This window comes from Emydura macquarii, unplaced genomic scaffold, assembly GCF_026122565.2.
Source record: "Emydura macquarii macquarii isolate MOO-44397 ecotype Brisbane River unplaced genomic scaffold, CSIRO-AGI_Emac_v2 contig_312, whole genome shotgun sequence".
Lineage (NCBI taxonomy): Eukaryota > Metazoa > Chordata > Testudines > Chelidae > Emydura > Emydura macquarii.
The window spans coordinates 4,332,128-4,348,809 of NW_027130449.1; the positions used below are offsets into that span (position 1 = coordinate 4,332,128).

Genomic DNA, 16,682 nt, shown 5'->3' on the forward strand with positions numbered 1-16,682 from the left:
TTCAGAGATTGACAGATCACTTACTTCAGGAGCAGTACAGATAATTGTTCAGGTTTTGGAATCACAGTGTAAAACCTGATACAAGGTTCGATAAGTCTAGACAAAATTAGTCTTACAAGCCATTCAGGTTCCCAGACTGGGTTTTTTTGTTTGTTTTTTTTTCAAGCTTGTGAAAAAATAAACTACATGCCTGCCAGACTAGTCTGTAAGGTCACTTTAAGACCTTCAAAGAGAAGTGCCACATAATCACTAGGTATTAGTCAGAAAACTTTATTTCACCTATCAAAATTTTCCAGCTAGTTTTAATAATCAGATAGGAAATTCATGATGAAACCTACAAAAACTGCAATGTACTGGTTAGCGTGTGTTTCTGCACCGCTTACTTCTATGGGGTGGAATCAGAATTGTTCAGCTTGTGTCACAGACCCTATATAGCTAACAGTTCAGAGATTCTCCTTAAGCTGAAAGTTGCCTGAATCCGAGCTCTAATCCTGATGTCACTCTGTATGAACAGTCATGGTGCGTGTGGCATCATGACAACTGATGTGTTGTATGGTCATGGTATGTGTGGCCAAGTAGCCACAGTTTTATTACAGTATTAAAATCTTTGAAGACATCAATGTGCCAGCCCCACTCAATATCAACTTAGGGAGACCCCTCGCACCCATACCGTGACCTCTCAAAGAAACTCTAGACTGGTTTTCTATAACTAACTACAAGGTTTTCATTAAGTTTACATCTGGCCCAAATAGCCTTACACTTTTAGAACGTTAGCTCTTTGGGGCTGGGACCACGTATGACACTTAGCACATTGTGGGCACTACTGCAATATAAACAAATGTCTACCCTACGAACGAATGGATCAGGGGTTGGACACTGCAGGGAATGCTCCAAGGACTTGGGGGTTGGTGTGTGCCTATCGCTACCTGTGCAGAGAGAGCAAGGCCTGGATGGCAGTACTTCTGTTGACAGAGGCTGGTGGTTTCCAGGAGCTGACCCACAGCAGACAGAGATGAGGTTACTTCACGCTAACAGCAGGTGGTGGTGAGGTGCCATGGAAACCCCTGGGAAGTGTCAGGACAGCCAAAGAAGGGGTGACTGTAGAGTGTATGCCATGTTCTCACTAACCTTCTACTTGATGTTAATGTGATATTACAATCTAATCCGACATTAGAGAACTTGAAATGCTCAATTTAACCTCTCAGACAGAGCATACGGAACAAGCGTTTAAAGCAGTGGTTCCCAACCTGTGGCCCGGGGGCCAAAAGTGGCCGGCCGCTCCCCTCCCACTGGCTGCAGAAGGGAGCCACCACTTAAAGACCCCGGCGGAGTGTGTTGCCACACGAAGTGCATTGCCGCAGTGCTCAAAGATTGGTCCAGGCTCCTTGCTGCAGCTGACGGGAGAGGAGATCAACATTCCCCTCCCTCTGGCTGTGGAAGGGAGCACAGCAAAATGTTCTACCTGGGTCCTTAGGTGTTGGAGTCCCTGCTGGAGCCAGAAGACGGGAGCATTGATCTCTCATCCCTCCGGCTCCAGAAGGGAGCCACGGCCCAGGGCCCCTGGTGGAGCGCATGGGGCTACAGGACGCATGCAGTTTCCCTGCTGCAGCCAGGGGGACAGGAGAGCCTCCTCACTGAACTTCCCTCTGGCTACAGGGGAGGGGGGACACTGCTGGCGGAGACTGGTGGCCCGTCAGGGTAGTAAAAATGGTATCTGTGGCCCTCGAGCCAAAAAGGTTGGGAACTGCTGGTTTAAAGCATCAGGTTTCCACTGTCCTCGATACAGAGGATCAGCTTTGTGGGAATGATTTCATTTTACTTAATCTTCCATAAGCTCCCCAATTTCTCGTATAACCATATATTTTAGATGGCTGATGCAGGAGGCTGAATACCAGATATTGATGGAATGCAAGCCCAAGAGCCATCTCATAGTTTTACAGGCTAGAGATGCACCCTGTCCACATCTTATTTTCCCTCTTTAGATACCACAGTGTGACTCACCTACATTTTACAATGAACTATGATGTACATACATCACTCGCTATGAACTATTATGAACCAGCATCAACCTCAACTCCCTGTAGTCAATTTTTCAAAAAGTAGCCATTGATTTGGGATGTCTCAACTTCCAGGGGGTCCAACCTGATAAACTGTGATCCAAAGAGCAACCCAGTGCCAGAGGCTCCCTAGTATCAGGTAATGAGTTTCAGCTGGCTTGATCAATTCACTGTACCCCAACTCACTGTGATTATAATCTATATCTAAAAGGTGTCATGTAATGTCATTGGAGAAATCATAACTCACTGATCATGAATATTCTTGTGTGATGTATGTACATGGTGCGTATTAAAAGTTATGAATATATGACGGAATTATGACTAAAGTGTGTTTAAACCAGATGCGTCAGAGGGAGTTGGCAAACCGGTCTCCCCTACACACAAAGGAAGGTGTTTGCTTCTCTGGTCATCAGGCAGAGAAAATGAAGGGCTGTTTACATTTTGGCTAAGTAAAGCTATTAAGTTAAAAAGTAGGGAAGGAAGAGAAATTTTATCTAGGTTGTGAAGATAGGGGGTCTGAACCCCAGGTGATAAAAAATTGAATCAACTGATTGTATATAATATTACTGTATTATAAAAGCATAACAAAGTAAAGTGTTTTATGAAAGCCTATGACACACTAGTAATTAATATCACTGTGAATTATATATATTAAAACTACATAAGGAATTATGAATACTCATTGATATTATGCTTCATAGTCTGTGATCAAAAGAAGGGAGAAAGAGTTCTATCCAGGCTGGAGGGAAGGCAGCTATCTACCTGTCTCCAAAGAAATTAAGATGACCAAGAACAATGGAAGCCACATTTACAAAGAAATCAGCAGGGGGGTGGAAAGAACAGTGTGAGGTAAGGGGGAGGTTCTACCTTGCCCTGTCCCTAAGTGCTGGGGTCCCTGCTGGAGCGAGAGGGAGGGGAGCACTGATCTTCTATCCCTCTGGCTGTAGAAGGGAGCCATTGCTTAGGGACCCAGGAGGAGTGCACAGGGCTACAGGACACATGCGGTTTCCCTGCTGCAGCCACAGGGACGGGAGATCAATGAGGAAGGAGGCAGCCTCCTCGCTGAACTCCTTCTGTCTGGCTGCAGTAGGGGGCAGGGGCTTGCTGGAGGAGACTGGTGGCCCTTCAGGGTCATCAAAATGTTATCTGTGGCCATCGAGCCAAAAAGGTTGAGAACCACTGACTTAACCTGTATGTCCTATTAATACATTTTTTATTTTTACTATAAACTAATTCAGTGCTGTGTTTGAAGGGAAGAGTGTATTTACCCCAGTCACATTAATAAGGGGGATGTGCTTTTGTCTCTTTAAAGGAGCAAACAAAACTTATTATTCCTCTGAATGCTGCAGAAGAGAGCTGGACATTTCAGAGCACACAGGTTTGGGAAAGCCTAGGACTAGGGGTATGTTAGAGTCACTTTATCAGTTGTTAACCATGCCTAGTAGAGACCAGGGACTTCTACTGCATCAAACATAAGCTGCTTGTCTTTACTGTCAAGGCCCTTCACAGTCAATCCCCACTGCATCTATCATTTCTCATTCACTTTTGAGCTATCAGCCCATGATGCCGGCCTCCATTGTCCACTTACATTTTCAAACAAGCGGTGACATGCTTTTTCTCATGCTGCCTCTCACGCTTGAGAGGAGCTTCATGTAAACAGCTGCAAAGCTACCTCATTATTCTCCTCCAAATCCTTCCTCAAAACTCCTTTTGCTGTGAGGCCTACAAAAACTTTGATAATGGTTAGACTGCTGGTGTGCGGAGACCACAGCCTATCATGCAGACCAATAACACTGCCTCCCAGTTTACATGTATGTCTCCACATGTCCGTATCCAGCTGTTGTCTCTTGTCATATACTTAGACTGTAAACTCCTTGGGGCAGGGACCAACCTTTTGTTCTGTTTACACAGCACCTGGTATGATGGGATCCTGGTCCATGCCTAGGACTCCTAAGCGGTACAATAATATAAATAATAATAATTTTAATCTAAGACAGCTATCTCCATCTCTGGATTGGGGGAAGCAAAGTGCCCTCTTACAGACTGTCTCCTTGTCTGCCTGACACTTCCTGGCAATTTACTCAGTCCCTTTTCCTTTTCTAGCCCTGGGGGCCTGTAATGGTTTAGTATCCTCCTTTGATCCTAGGCTTAGCCTTGGAAAGAGTAAACGATTTACCTGGAAGGAAGCTTCTTCCCAATTGATAGCCCAGTCACTGTAATGTCAACTCCCTTGAAGCTGTTGACCCCAGTGTCTTAACTTTGCTATTGTTTTGTTTCCTGTGGGTTTCCCCCTTACAGCTTCCTTTTGATTCAACTCTGCATTCAGACAGGATAATACCTACAAGCTGAGGAGGCACAAGTGATATTTATAAAAAATACATGTATCTCCCTCATTTTCCATTACAGAGGTGAAAGAACAGCAATGTATACGCAGTCATGAGATGAATCACATATATATAAATAGCAAGCAAATCATCCCTGCAGTCCCCAAACAGCTAGCTACTTTGTCATCAAATGGTGTTGCATGCAGCTGTAAAGACAACTGGATACGGATACCACAAGACAGGCACCATATACAGAACAGAATAGAAGCAGTCATCACACATGCCTTTCTGATAAGGGAGGGCGCCCCAGCAGCTTTCCTCTACGGGAAACACTAGTGGGTCAGAAACAACTGCTTCCAATTCGCCAGTATAAGCAAGGCCCAGGAGTGCACTTTCTCTCCTAGAGACCCACACAAAACACAAGGAGGACTGATCCAGCCTAGTGATTTCACATAACCTGCCTGCAAAGATTCTCAAGAGCCAAGGGATAAGTTTCACCTTGGAGCGCCTTTATCAGCTGTAAAACTCATTTAACTAAATCTTGCCATGTACTTGTTCTGATGGCTCAAATACCACCATGGTCAAAATGCCCTTGTTGTACTTGGTTTCAACAGTAAAACCCTGTGAAAGAAAACTGACTTTGGGCTTTTCCATTAAACAATTTTATTTTGCTGCTGCCTAATTGGTTGATACTGACTAATCCTCTCTATCGCTCATAGTGAAATGAGCCCGGCAGAGGTCTTAAAATTTGGGTTTAAAAACCATGAATTATTTCTTTTTCCACAAGTAACACTTCCCATGAATCAGTTTTTTCATCGGGTGCTCATTTCCAGGACTGTGTTCTCTATAAAAAATAGGGCTGTTTCTCTGTGACCTACAAACAGCTATAAGAATGGCAGAAGAAATTCAAAGCCCCAAAAGTGGGGCACAATCCTGACTCAAAAAGGCAGACCCATATCAGAAATGACTTGTAGGATTATAACCTTGATTTATTCATTTAAACCAGACATGAAATATTTAAAGCCCCAATCTTGCAAAGACTCATGTGACGCTGGTTGGATTAGGGGGACCATTTATAATATTATGTAACATTAATATTTCAAAATTACAATAATTCATATGAGATTTGCCATGTCAGGTATCGTTAGAAAGGTTATAATTTGCTAAGTATGAGTATATTGTTTATGTGTATGTGTCATATTGGTATTGGAAGTTACGGATGTATCTGATGTATCGGTAGTTCAACTTGTGCTATGTTTCTGGGCGACACCCCAGACAGGATGGCTGCAGCAATAAGATGCTTAACAGCCCATTAAGGAAACTCACAGGTACAATGGACCCGGGGAGAGAAGTAGAGGTATAGAGAAGTAGAAGGGAGGTGTAGACCCAGGGGATACACCTGAAGAATCAACAGGATTTACTCATGTGACCCTGACTCCATCTTATTTCTGTAAATTTCCACAGGCAGCATGGCAAAGGCCAAGGGACATGAAAGGCAGCTGCACAACATCCATTTCGTCTTCAGTCTTCACCTACCTCTGGATCAACTCAACTGCAATTGAAGTTGTGAAACAAAGGACTGAGACCCATCCAGGTATTGGATGAATGCCAGAGGGACTATACAAGCCTGCAAATTCCACAATTCTTTCAGGAATCTGATACATATGGACTTTCAAATCATTTGTATGTATCTGATTGCTTTAGTCATTTAACATTTCTCTTAAAGTTTGTTTCTTTCCTTTTTTAATAAACCTTTAGTTTTAGTTACTAAATGATTGGCTGGCGGCGTGGTATTTTGGGTAAGATCTAAACTCATATTGATCTGGTAATGTGGCTGCCCTTTGGGGTCAGGAGAAACCTTTTTGGTAAAGACCAGAAAGTTTTAAATAACTGATCTCTTTACTGGACCTAGTGGCTGATTGGGACCAGAGACTGAAATGCAGTAAAGAGGGCTGTGTATATTTTGTTGTAGCTTCTTGATAACCACTGTGGGAAATCAGAAGCACTGTTGGTGGCTGGTTGGGAAGTCTGACTTCAGTGTCACCCACCAGTGCTGGGAGAATCTGCTCTCCTTTTGCAGCCTGCCCTGACCTTGGCATTTTCAGTTGGTCTACCCAAGGCACGACATGGGAGTATTCGCATATCAACAGCAGTGGGACACTCGTGATCTTAGTTAAGCACAGGGACTTTGTCTTTTCAGGGACAGTCTCATAGAATCCTCCTAGGCTATCAGTTACAGTCCTTAGCATCCATAGATTAGGAATGCTAATCTAAAATGCAGTACCTTGCATCCTGGTTTCCCCACAGGTCTCTTTATACCATCGCTGATAGATACGGAGGTAAAAAGACCATGACTCTAAGCAAACCAAATTTAGGAAGCCTCCCCTCCCCAAACTCCCTTGAGCTCCACTCAGGCTTTAAGAGAGCTACATCATAGTGTAAACTAGCTGATAATGTAAATTGTTTCTTGCGGGCAAAGGAATATAATTGCCCAATCCCTCCCTTCTCTCCAAGTCTAGTAGCTGAAGTCATGAGCAATTAGACACCAACATCTCCCCACTGGAAGCAGAAGACATTAAAGGTAATAAATGCCTGAGTTTCAGTTATTTTGAAACAGTATGAACATCATCATCTAAGAAGAACAAGGCAAACCTTTTAAGAGCCAAAGTACAATTTTTTTGTTGCATAAGTAAAATATTTTCTTTCATTCATCACTGCAAAGGGTGCATGGTGCATTTTCTTAACAGCTTTGCTAGGCTTGAATGAAAGACACACCTATAACCTTTCACCGTGCAGGACGTTGGTGGACAATGTCTCTCAAAATTATTGAAAGAAAAAAGAAACAGATTTGTTTGTTTTTTTATTTAAAGCTGACGTATCCTTTGACTTCCTATACAAATCAGAAAGCACATAATCCAATTAATCCTATATGCTCAGCATTCTCTAAAACCGAGGTACATTTTCAGTGAGCACAACTGAGTGAAATTCAACTCAGTACAGACAGAATGCACAACCCCCCCATGTGTTATTTAAGTCCCTCATTCAAGGCATAAATTAGGCTTACTTGGCATACAGGGCCTTATGCAGCAGGATGAATTTCACCACTTGTGAAGAGTTTCCTTTAGGGTTGCAGTATTGTACACCATGTGCTGCCCAGCTACAGGATTACAACAGATTTCTTAGGAAAGGAGAGCATTTTTAAACTGTGGCTTTATTCTAAAAAACAACTGTATACAAATGGCACCTTCTGACTAAGAGCTGTTCCCTAGAGTCAGATCTGCTCACTTTAGTGACAAAACAAGTTGGTGCTGCTTTATTAGTGCTGCATCTTGGACATCAACAACAGAACTGTTTCAATCAATTACAGGTGAACAAAATCCACTGAAAGCGACAAGGGCTGCACTAGAGTCACAGAGGACAGATTTTGAGGTGAACAGGGTTACCTGAAGCTTGGCCTGCAGAATATTTACAGCTGTTGATGATGCACCAATAAGAAAGAACATATCTTGGCTCTCAAGGTCCACAGGGCTGCCAACTATGGATAAGTTGTGTGGGTACGGTAAAGGTGTGGGTAAGACACCAAACTTGGTTTTACTTGGAGCATATTTACACGGAACACATTTGATGTGGAAATCAAAAAGATACAGTAAATGCAGAAACCTACCTGGTCATTTTCAAAATAAAACTGTACTTTAAAACTTTTTTGAGGATACCTACAGGTAAGCACACATGTTAAACACACAGCTGGGTATAGAGCTTTTTAGGCACGGTATAGTTAAGAGCAGAAATACCTACTGCAATATTATTCCTAATAATGCAGAGAAGTACATATGCATACTTTCGTATAACACTAAATCCCCAAGTCATTTATATATGGGGATTTATATATAGGTAGGTAAAATGGTATGTGATGCAGAATCGCTTGGGGAAGTGGGCAGGCATTATTTACTTCGTACATACATACAGCTGATATGCTGTTAGGAATAGAATTAGATTTAGCTCAAGGTCATAAGTGTTTGCATTTGTTTCTTTTATAAGTGGTTTGTGTGCCCATGGAAGAATGTTCCCAAAAATAGCATCTGGAATCATATTTTTCAGACAATAAAAAATTAGTCTGGTGCAATGAACACTATGAAATATAACCCAAGTGTACAAGTGACAGTACATCTGCCTAAAAAGACTTACACCCTGCTAGACGGTGTGGATCCTGCTGGGAGAGGATAACTGGGGTTCTGCTAACTCACTAAGGCAGCTGCCTCATTATCGCTGCCAGGTAAGTGAGATGGGGAAGTAGATCTCCTGGAAGAGAGGATGCAGGGTGTGGACTGAGCAGACCTGAGGGAGAAATCCTAGGAGCAGCCAAGCTTGGGGAAGAAGGTCTGAGTCAAGTTTTATGTTACCTTCTTTTCTGTGTTAACAAAGCCAAACCCCAGCCAAACCTCTATCAGAAAGCTAGGTTTGTTTGAGTAGCTAACTCTCAAATATGTAGAGAGCATTCAGCTCTCTACAGTGGTTTTCAACTGCGGGTCCACAAACTACGTCTAAGGGGTCTGCAAAAGGTCGTCATCATAGAACAGTGGTTTTCAACCTATGGTCTGCAGACTATGTCTAACATTTCCAAAGGGGTTTGCAATTTTAAAAGATTGAAAACCACTGTGCTAGAACATTAAAAACAGGTGGGTCAGTAATTAAAGACAGCTCTTGGTTTTGAAATGGAAACTAGCCCGTTTGCCATCCACAGAGAATAGGCCCACCATGATGCACAAGAACAAAATGCATTTAAAAAAAAAAAAAAAAAAAAAAGCAGCAGAGCCCGGCTTTGAAGAACAGCAGCCTAGGGAGGCTGAAACACCTCGGAGTATTTTGCAGACCCATCCAAGCAAATAAAATAATTTTCAGTGTGTTTTATTTGATAAGACATATGACCTATTTTAGGCTTCACTCCAGTTTGATTATAATTAATAGTAATTTGTACAGATTTCAATTTAATACATGAATTAACTCATCCAGAATGGAAGGCTAGGTGATTTCTTGAGCTTTTTTTCCATTTAGCTAAGAAGCTTTTTATCACTGTTATTATGTTTTTAAGGTGAAACACTAAAAAAAAAAGCCTACAAAAGCTCCCCTCCTCTCTCTCAGTTCCAAATCACACATCAGGGATAACAGCTTTAAAGAGACTTTCATGCTGGGGCATCTTAAATAAAAACAAATATAAGATTTTTCAGCCTCGAGACCTTTGTATTTCCCTTTAATGGAGATATTTGTGTGTTAATAATTGTTTTCTTTGACTCAACCTGACTTTTCACTTAGCTTGATGCTGCAGCACAGTGATAATTCAGAATTTATTTTGCTTTTTAATTTATAACTAACACTTCTGTTGACAGCATTATATTAAAAACACAAAATTATAGCATCAATGCATTAATAAGAAAAATATTTTATTATTATTTTGTTCTGTTACTATACAGTAGGACCAGCTACTATACAGTAAGACCATTCTAGCAGATTACACAATGAACTGAGGAACAGAGTTGGGCTATTCGCCCGCGTCTGCCACTGATTTGTCTGTATGAACTTTGGCAAGGACGCACAAAAGGTATTAAGCACTATGATGCTCAGTGTCAGCAGGCCTAACTTTTAGGAACCTAGAAATCACTGCAATCCACAAAGCCTGAGTTCACTGCCTAAGCTCCTATATAATGAATGGGGAGAGACAGGCATCTTAGATGGTGATCCACAAAAGCCAGCATGCTAGACAGGAAGCTGTCTAAACTACCCAATGGGAGATGCCAACAACTGGGGTGTGTGCTAAGTCCCTGCACTCTCTCAAAGATAGCTAAATCCAGGCTGCAGGAAAACACCTATCTCTGCTAGTGATTCACAGCCAGGACCTTCTTTGGAGCTAGGCACCAATGCCATTTTAGCAAGAAACCTGGGAACGGGAAGGGGTCCGTTATAACTTTCAGACCAGTGAACACCTGAGATGTAGGAAATCCTCAAGTCCCCCCCCTTCACCTGCGTGGGGACTAAGGATTTGAACTGGGATCTGCCACCAATCAGATGAGTGTTTGAACCACTGAGCTTTGGAATAAATGTGGGGGCTCCCTCAATCTCTCTTATTGAAGCTGCTGCTCTGTGGATAAATAATTGAGTGATTGGGGCAGGGAGACTGGATCTGCTTCAGAATGCATAACAGCAATGTCAGACTTTTGCCATATGTGTTCTGTGAACAATACTGTAAAATCTGGATGCAACTGGAGCAAAAAAGACTTCAACAGATAAGTCTAAAAGCTTTAGTTCTCAGTTGTAGCGCAGACAGGTGAGACAAAAATAAATAAAAGATCAGAGAAAAAGAGAGAGCACAAGCAACAGATGTGATGTTATGCTAAAAGAGAAGAGGTAACAGAAGCAACAAGATATCATAATGACTTGACAACCTCAGATAAAGAAATTCCAAATTAGTAGCAGTATTAGTGGTCTATACCAAGGAAACAAAAGATGGGAATCAGGAGGGTCTTGAAGAGGATGGGTAACAGCAAACACATTCTCAAACAGCGTTTCCCAACGCCAGGGTTGAAGGACCTGACTAGCTTAACAGACAGTTCAGGTGAGAAACGGTATAGAGGAAGAATAGTTGTATGGTCTACTGGTAAGAAAGACAATGGTTTTGGCATACTAGTAGCTCTCCTTTAGGATAAAAGCACAGAATAAAGATAGTAATGATTAAAAAGCTGCCATCACATTGAATCCTACAGTGTTATACATAGTTCTATTTTTATTAAAGTATAGCTACCCACTTCTTACCTGTATTGAGGAAAACCAAAACAATTTTATCTTGCTAGCTCTTTATATACTCACAACTCTTTAAAAAAAAATTGCCCCTTCACTGAAATCAGATCTTCATCAGTGTATTTTTCTATATTATGTGCTTCTTTATATCATACAGATTTCAGACAGCAGCCATGTGGAAAATACAAGTGCCACTAATGTTTAAACATGAAGTAGGTCACCAGAAAGGCTCCATTCTTAGACACCACAGAAAAACTATATCTTCTTTTAAACTGAACCAGATATGTGGTTTTTAATTACTCTCATTTTTCAGATTTTGCCCAAGCTACACTAACCACATCGCTCACTTTGCGGCTAAAGGATGCAAAACAAATTCACCTTCATGAACTCCTTGTAGGAAATAACTGAAGTAATGTACATAGTTCCTCTTAAAAGTAACAAAGACAGTGTATTGGGAAGAATCATTCCTGTTCTTTAACTCTTCCATGTAAAAGCTTATAACAAAAATCTATTTTATATCAAAATATTCACCAGATCCTCAAGTATAAGCGCACACTGGTTTGTTATTAAAGGGTGCTCTGCATGTTGATTTTGAGAAATCAAAATATTGAAGCATTTGGCTTTGTAGGAAGGAATAAAAAACAGTTAGATGGACTTTGCAAACTGATACAAAATGCTAGGGCTTATTAAATCTGGGCTACATACTGCAAATGCTACTCAGCACACAGTGTCTCCTACCACGACTGGTCCCATTGCAGTAACAGTATCACTTTAATCACCATTAAGATTTCAGTTATTTCATCTTAAAACATACAGTACAGTATACAAGTCAACCTGCTGGCAATGCTCCTACTAATGCAGCCCAATACGCTATTACCCTTCCTGGCAACCAGGTCACACTGCTGACTCATATCCAGCTTCTTATCCATTGGAACCCCCAGATCCTTTTCTGCAGAACTGCTGCCTAGCTCATCAGTCCCCAGTCTGTAGCTGTGCATGGGATTCTTCCATCCTAAGTGGAGGACTCTGCACTTGTCCTTTTTGAACCTCATCAGATTTCTTTTGGTACACAGAGGGCAAGTGCTATCCTCTAATAAGCCAGGACACAGGCCCCTTTGGGATACCATATGCCACCAGCAGTGTAAATTGCTCCTCGTCTCACTTTTACAGAAGGATCCTGAGCAGCAGTATTGTTGCTGCCCCTTCAGCATGGGCAGTGGGAAGATAACATAAGAACAGCCATACTAGGTCAGACCAATGGTCCATCTCACCAGTATCTTCTCTCCTGACATTGGCCAATGCCAGGTGTTTCAGAGGGAATGAACAGGACAGGCAATCATCAAATGATCCATCGTCTGTTGTCCGCTCCCAGCTTCTAGAAATCAGGGACACCCTGCTTGCGGTTACATCCCTGATCACTTTGGCTAATAGCCATTGGTACACCTATCCTTCATGAATCTAATTCTTTTTTTTTTTTAACCCAGTTATACTTTTGCCCTTTACCACATCCCCTGGTAACGAATTCCATGGGTTGACTATGCCTTGTGTGAATACTTCCTTTTGTTTGTTTTAAACCTGCTGCTGTCTCTTTTCCAAGCAGAAAAGCCCCAGTCTTTAATCTCTCCTCATGCAGGAGCTATTCCATACCCTTAATCATTTGTGTGGCCCTTCTCTGTGCCTTTTCCAACCCTTGTATCTTTTTTGACCTAGAGCGACCAGAACTGCACGCAGTATTCAAGGGCTGGATGTAACCATGGATTTACATAGTGGTCTTATGATATTTTCTGTTTTCTTATCTATCCCTTCCCTATCATTTTGTTAGCTGTTTAGACGGCCCCTGCACAAGAACAAAAGGCCCTCTTCTCACTCAACACACCTGTACTGGGTCAAGCATTGTTTGGCCCTAAGCCATTCTGCCAAGATTACACAGTGAGTCTGTGGCAGAGCCAGGATTAGAAACTCAGATCTCTTGACTTCTAGTTCTGCATGTTAACCACAGGATTTCCCCTTCCCTTTCATTGGAGGAAAGGGGGACTTCAAAAGTAAAGCAGCACTGTCAGTTTAAGGGACTTTGCTTGGATCTGCATTTAGATTCTCAAAAAACATACTGGAGAAAGTTCTCTTTTAAAACGTAAAAGTAGGAAAGATATTTTAATTTGAACATTGTGCAAAAGGTTTATTTTCCCCATTGGCTGGTCAGTGGCCAAGTTTCCCCCAAGCAACCCAGAGAATCCACTAACCATTCCCAATTTAACACTGGGAAACTTGAGGTCTTTGCTCAAATCACCACACATCAGGACTGAATGGGATTAGTGTTAGAACTGATTTAAAGTGTGCATAAAGGGCCTGAGTCCTAGGAGGTGCTGAGCACCTACAGGTCCCAGTGATTTCAATGAGGAATGAACACGTTCCTATCTGTTAAAAATCAGGCCCTAAGCCCCCGCTCCTGCAATAAAATCCTCAAGCCCCTCTGTGTGAACACAAAGCCCCACTGAAGTCAACAGGGACTCACTCATGTGGATCTCATTGCAGGCCCTGATCTTGCCATGAGATCCCCATACAAGGATCTGTGCAATCATGGTAAGCCCCACTGAATTCCCCAGCCTGGAGCTCCTTGCTGGATTAGGGCTCTATATAGGTTGGAGGGGCATTGTATGAGTGACATAAGAAATTCTTCTCCTTTGCATTAACTAAATCCACACAGATACCAGCTCCTGCCAGCCTGGGAAGCGAGAGGCTTTCAATAACTTACAGCCAGGGAAAAGGAAATATAGACTCAGAGGCTGGCATTAATCCTGGTTATTGGATAGTCACTCCAACACTAGTGCCTGTTATTTTACTAAGGAGGAAAAATGGTAAAAAAATAATTTAAGATTTAGGGGGATTAGGGGGGCAAAACCCACACAGAACAACTCATGCTAGAGAGGAAGCATTGCAGTGCACTTTGAAGAGAAAAATGCTTCTGAAAATGCACAAAAAACATGGAGTTTTCAGTCTCCACTCTCTCCCACACCTAATCTCTCTCACTTGTGAATGCTGTAAGAGTGCCAGCATCAGCATATAATGAGGCAATTGTGTTCTGAAATAAAATTTGTTCTTATTTCATTTTAAAAAAGGGGAGGGGGAGAACGGGGGGGGGGGGGTAGGGAAGCACACCAAGGTTTGGCCCAAGAGAAATGCCCAACAGAGCATTTTTGATGCAATGCGTAACAAATTTCTTGTTTCTCCACACATTCTCAGTATCACTGAGCAGCTGTATAGTAGATGCACCCGTGTCGAGTCTATTGCCCAGCTGAATCTGTGATGTCAATGCTCCATTTATACACAGCTGGAACATGGGCTTAAAACTATTATTTCTATCAAGAGTGGTATTACACCACAGGTTTGGAGCACAAGACAGCACTAAAAAACTGTTACAAACTTCCACAAGATAAACTATTTCAGCAGCAACAATTTCAAATGTAAAATATCAAACCGTCTTGAATGACAGGATGCCTCTGAAAACATTGACCTATGGAGGAGCTATTCCAAGAGTTTTCAAGCAGCCATAAATTTAAAGCACTCTTGCAACAGAAGAGAACTATAGCCCTAGAAACTGAGGATTTCATAAGAGATGAGGGTATAAAAATTCCAATTGTCCAATTAAGACTATTAGAAAATAGTAATATATTAAGTTATGGGGTGGGAGAAAGGCATATGCACCAAGTGCCCCTAACCAGACATTCTATTTAGTGCTCTTCCCACATTTGCCATTCGGTCCATCCCACAAGCTCTCAGTCAACAAAACACACTGAAAGATAGAACTCTGTTTTTCTCCCCAAATGACCGACATAGCTTGCTAGTTTTGGCAGATATTAGGGGGGCAAAGAAAGAGGACGAAGAAAAGCCATTCCTGACCCAGTGTGTATCTGCTCAAGGGACAATTGAAATGAGTCATCTAGTACGCCGTGAATTTTATTGGGCAGTTTGAAATAACTAAGAACTTTTTATATAGATAAATAACCAGGTGATCCTTGTCTCATTATTCACAAGTAGGTGACAGCTGGAACAACTTATCAAATTTCACATGCAAATTGACAAATATACTTCTCTCAAAGTTGCCACAATGCTGGAGGAGCATAGGACCGAGGTGGTTGATATTCAAGGGTCTCATTACAACTTTTTTCAAAAGGACCAGATTTCAACTAACTACCTTCTTTTCAATGAACCTAGGAACATGCTTTGCAAGGCAGAAGAAAACACAAGCTGTTTCTCTGGGAGAGAGTCTGGAGAGAAATCAAATAGTAAATCAACATCCCCTCCAGAGAAAACAAAAAATACATGAGCTTTCAAGTCTTCTTCCTTGTGCTGAATTTAAAGGTTTTTAACTAAGACTAAAATCGCAGTTATTTATTATTTGATGAGATCCATCAGTGTACTTGGCATGGAATAAATACATGGTCCCTATTCCAAGGACGCAGTTCTGCTATTATTAGTGATGCTGAGTAGTATCTCACTCTGTGACAGAGGGCTCCATTGATTTCATGAGACCACTCACTGAGTAAAGTACAACTCAACATGAATGATGACTGCAGAATCAGGCTCTAAGTGAGATAAATTATGCAGTCACAGAGTCTAATATGCCAGTTGATTAGAGGAAGGTACAATCTGAAAACCAAGTCTTTTCCTGTTCTGCTTTGTTAAATTGTCAAATACATAACACCAAGTACAAATGAGGAAGTGACTGCAATCAAACACAATATGGGCTAGTGGTTAAAGCATGGCTCTGGGAGACAGGAGAAATCTGGGTTCTGCCAACAGATCGTGATGTGACTTTGTGCAAGTTAAATAACCTCTTTACATTTCAGTTAAATGAAAATAACCAGGGGCTCCTAGCTGCTAGTCCTGGCCGGGCTAGGGAGTGACAGGACTTGCTCTTATCCTGCACGGCCACTCTCGATGGGGAGATCAGACCCGCCTCCAGAGGGAATGCAGGAGTGAGGGTGTCTCACTTCTGCGTTCCAGTAGTCCCAGAGCTTCCTGCAGCTGGGGGAGGTACATGGAGGTGGGTCTGATCTGCCAGGGCTTGGGGCACCCACCCCGGTGGCTCAGGGTGCCCCAAATTGGCTGGGACCCATGCGGGGTCCTGTGGGCCCGGGCGTTAATCCACCAGTGCCCGGGGCTAGCAACTAGGAGCCTCCGGGCTGGGGCGCTCCCCGCAGCACAGGGGAGATTGGACCTATCTCCACCTCAGGGAGCCTCCTCTGGCTGCAGGAAGCTCCATTGAAGGTAGCATAGACGTGAGGGTGCAATCCTGTGACGCACCTACAACAGCTTTACAACCCCCCACAACTCCCTTTTGGATTGGGACCCCCATTACAACACCCTAAAATGTCAGATGTAAACATCTGAAAACATGAAATTAACTAATTTTGAAATTTTATGCCTGTGAAATTGACCAGAATGGACTTGTGAATTTGGTAGGGTCTATAACAAGACAATCCCACAGGCAGCTTACCGTACCCTTCATTCC

General features: G+C 42.3%; 1 protein-coding gene across 1 annotated transcript in view; it reads right to left on the minus strand.

The window, feature by feature from the left end:
- Nucleotides 1-16,682, minus strand: part of ARHGAP32 (Rho GTPase activating protein 32) — a 316,253-nt gene that overhangs the window by 277,821 nt on the left and 21,750 nt on the right. The gene's annotated exons all lie outside the window — the stretch shown is intronic.